Here is a 5,000-nt window from a genome sequence, read left to right on the forward strand (position 1 = left end):
CATGTGGCCAAAAGTCGACAACAGCACGTCCCACTAGGCATAAAACACAGGTAGGTAATGCTACAGTTGTTAACACCATAGCTCTAAAATTCATTCACTATACATCATTCAGGTAGGTTACCTGGAAACAACCCTGTATAACTCAAGACCATCTGAATGTACATCCCCATGAAACTGATTGAGATCAAATGGTGGGTTATCATAATCTAACCCTAACCCTAACCCTAACCTAACCCTAACCCTAAACCCTAACCCCTAACCCTAACCCCTAACCCTTTCATCATCATCTAACCCTAACCCTAACCCCTAACCCTAACCCTAACCCCTAACTCTAACCCTAACCCCTAACCCTTTCATCATCATCTAACCCTAACCTTAACCCCTAACCCTAACCCTAACCCTTTCATCATCATCTAACCCTAACCCTAACCCCTAACCCTAACCCTTTCATCATCATCTAACCCTAACCCCTAACCCTTTCATCATCATCTAACCCTAACCCTAACCCCTAACCCTAAACCTAACCCTAACCTTTTCATCATCATCTAACCCTAACCCCTAACCCTTTCATCATCATCTAACCCTAACCCTAACCCTTTCATCATCATCTAATCCTAACCCTAACCCCTAACCCTAACCCTAACCCTTTCATCATCATCTAACCCTAACCCCTAACCCTAACCCTTTCATCATCATCTAACCCTAACCCCTAACGCTAACCCTTTCATCATCATCTAACCCTAACCCTAACCCTTTCATCATCATCTAACCCTAACCCTAACCCCTAACCCTTTCATCATCATCTAACCCTAACCCTAACCCTTTCATCATCATCTAACCCTAACCCTAACCCTTTCATCATCATCTAACCCTAACCCCTAACCCTAACCCTTTCATCATCATCTAACCCTAACCCTAACCCTTTCATCATCATCTAACCCTAACCCTAACCCCTAACCCTAACCCTAACCCTTTCATCATCATCTAACCCTAACCCTTTCATCATCATCTAACCCTAACCCTAACCCTAACCCCTAACCTTAATACCTCTAACCTTAACCACACTGCCTAACCCTAATGCCTTAACCCTAACCCTAACCCTAATGCCTAACCCTAACCCTAACCACACTGCTAACCCTAATGCCTAACCCTAACCCTAACCACACTGCTAACCCTAATGCCCCTAACCCTAACCCTAACCCTAACCACACTGCTAACCCTAATGCCTAACCCTAACCCTAACCACACTGCTAACCCTAATGCCTAACCCTAACCCTAACCACACTGCTAACCCTAATGCCTAACCCTAACCCTAACCCTAACCACACTGCTAACCCTAATGCCTCTAACCCTAACCTTAAATTAAGAACAAAAAGCTACTTTTTACAATATAGACAATTTTTTATTTGAAGCTGGCCTATCTAAGGGGAAATCAATCAGTTCTGCCTCCAGGACAAGACTCATGACAATAAACGTCAACCTGCATGCAAATGCTGCATGGACATTTCACCTGTAAACGTGAAGAATTATCTTCCCGAGTGACAGTGAGAAAGGAGAAGGGAGGGTGACCACAACAATGTGCGCGTAAAGCAGAGGTAAAGAAAACACATGAGCAGAAGCTTTGGGATCTTTAGTCTGGGGGAAGAAAGGTCTGGGACAAAAGACCTTAGAACTCTGCAGAGATGAACAACTTCATGGTTACCTGGGTAACGGCCCACTGTGCTGCAGCGATGGCTGTGCTGGCTATATATATTATTAGAATAGTTACCTGGGTAACGGCCCACTGTGATGCAGCGATGGCTGTGCTGGCTATATATATTATTAGAATAGTTACCTGGGTAACGGCCACTGTGCTGCAGCGATGGCTGTGCTGGCTATATATATTATTAGAATAGTTACCTGGGTAACGGCCCACTGTGCTGCAGCGATGGCTGTGCTGGCTATATATTATCAGGATGGTTACCTGGGTAACGGCCCACTGAGCTGCAGCGATGGCTGTACTGGCTATATATATTATTAGAATAGTTACCTGGGTAACGGCCCACTGTGCTGCAGCGATGGCTGTGCTGGCTATATATATTATTAGAATAGTTACCTGGGTAACGGCCCACTGTGCTGCAGCGATGGCTGTGCTGGCTATATATTATCAGGATGGTTACCTGGGTAACAGCCCACTGTGCTGCAGCGATGGCTGTACTGGCTATATATATTATTAGAATAGTTACCTGGGTAACGGCCCACTGTGCTGCAGCGATGGCTGTACTGGCTATATATATTTTTAGAATAGTTACCTGGGTAACGGCCCACTGTGCTGCAGCGATGGCTGTACTGGCGATATATATTATTAGAATAGTTACCTGGTAACGGCCCACTGTGCTGCAGCGATGGCTGTACTGGCTATATATATTATTAGAATAGTTACCTGGGTAACGGCCCACTGTGCTGCAGCGATGGCTGTACTGGCGATATATATTATTAAAATAGTTACCTGGGTAACGGCCCACTGAGCTGCAGCGATGGCTGTACTGGCTATATATATTATTAGAATAGTTACCTGGGTAACGGCCCACTGTGCTGCAGCGATGGCTGTACTGGCTATATATATTATTAGAATAGTTACCTGGGTAACGGCCCCACTGTGCTGCAGCGATGGCTGTACTGGCTATATATATTATTAGAATAGTTACCTGGGTAACGGCCCACTGAGCTGCAGCGATGGCTGTACTGGCTATATATATTATTAGAATAGTTACCTGGGTAACGGCCCACTGTGCTGCAGCGATGGCTGTACTGGCTATATATTATCAGAATAGTTACCTGGGTAACGGCCCACTGAGCTGCAGCGATGGCTGTACTGGCTATATATATTATTAGAATAGTTACCTGGGTAACAGCCCACTGAGCTGCAGCGATGGCTGTACTGGCTATATATATTATTAGAATAGTTACCTGGGTAACAGCCCACTGAGCTGCAGCGATGGCTGTACTGGCTATATATATTATTAGAATAGTTACCCTGGGTAACAGCCCACTGAGCTGCAGCGATGGCTGTACTGGCTATATATATTATTAGAATAGTTACCTGGGTAACAGCCCACTGAGCTGCAGCGATGGCTGTACTGGCTATATATATTATTAGAATAGTTACCTGGGTAACGGCCCACTGAGCTGCAGCGATGGCTGTACTGGCTATATATATTATTATTATTAGAATAGTTACCTGGGTAACGGCCCACTGAGCTGCAGCGATGGCTGTACTGGCTATATATATTATCAGAATAGTTACCTGGGTAACGGCCCACTGTGCTGCAGCGATGGCTGTACTGGCTATATATATTATTAGAATAGTTACCTGGGTAACGGCCCACTGAGCTGCAGCGATGGCTGTACTGGCTATATATATTATTAGAATAGTTACCTGGGTAACGGCCCACTGTGCTGCAGCGATGGCTGTACTGGCTATATATTATCAGAATAGTTACCTGGGTAACGGCCCACTGAGCTGCAGCGATGGCTGTACTGGCTATATATATTATTAGAATAGTTACCTGGGTAACGGCCCACTGAGCTGCAGCGATGGCTGTACTGGCTATATATATTATTAGAATAGTTACCTGGGTAACAGCCCACTGTGCTGCAGCGATGGCTGTACTGGCTATATATATTATTAGAATAGTTACCTGGGTAACGGCCCACTGAGCTGCAGCGATGGCTGTACTGGCTATATATATTATTATTATTAGAATAGTTACCTGGGTAACGGCCCACTGAGCTGCAGCGATGGCTGTACTGGCTATATATATTATCAGAATAGTTACCTGGGTAACGGCCCACTGTGCTGCAGCGATGGCTGTACTGGCTATATATATTATTAGAATAGTTACCTGGGTAACGGCCCACTGTGCTGCAGCGATGGCTGTGCTGGCTATATATATTATTAGAATAGTTACCTGGGTAACGGCCCACTGTGCTGCAGCGATGGCTGTACTGGCTATATATATTATTAGAATAGTTACCTGGGTAACGGCCCACTGTGCTGCAGCGATGGCTGTACTGGCTATATATTATTATTATTAGAATAGTTACCTGGGTAACGGCCCACTGAGCTGCAGCGATGGCTGTACTGGCTATATATATTATCAGAATAGTTACCTGGGTAACGGCCCACTGTGCTGCAGCGATGGCTGTACTGGCTATATATATTATTAGAATAGTTCCCTGGGTAACGGCCACTGTGCTGCAGCGATGGCTGTACTGGCTATATATATTATTAGAATAGTTACCTGGGTAACGGCCCACTGTGCTGCAGCGATGGCTGTACTGGCTATATATATTATTAGAATAGTTACCTGGGTAACGGCCCACTGAGCTGCAGCGATGGCTGTACTGGCTATATATATTATTAGAATAGTTACCTGGGGTAACGGCCCACTGAGCTGCAGCGATGGCTGTACTGGCTATATATATTATTAGAATAGTTACCTGGGTAACAGCCCACTGTGCTGCAGCGATGGCTGTACTGGCTATATATATTATTATTATTAGAATAGTTACCTGGGTAACGGCCCACTGTGCCTGCAGCGATGGCTGTACTGGCTATATATATTATTATTATTAGAATAGTTACCTGGGTAACGGCCCACTGAGCTGCAGCGATGGCTGTACTGGCTATATATATTATTAGAATAGTTACCTGGGTAACAGCCCACTGAGCTGCAGCGATGGCTGTACTGGCTATATATATTATTAGAATAGTTACCTGGGTAACAGCCCACTGAGCTGCAGCGATGGCTGTACTGGCTATATATATTATTAGAATAGTTACCTGGGTAACGGCCCCACTGAGCTGCAGCGATGGCTGTACTGGCTATATATATTATTATTATTAGAATAGTTACCTGGGTAACGGCCCACTGAGCTGCAGCGATGGCTGTACTGGCTATATATATTATCAGAATAGTTACCTGGGTAACGGCCCCACTGTGCTGCAGCGATGGCTG

This window comes from Coregonus lavaretus (assembly GCF_964263955.1).
Source record: "Coregonus lavaretus genome assembly, contig: HAP1_SCAFFOLD_7729, whole genome shotgun sequence".
Classification (NCBI taxonomy): domain Eukaryota; kingdom Metazoa; phylum Chordata; class Actinopteri; order Salmoniformes; family Salmonidae; genus Coregonus; species Coregonus lavaretus.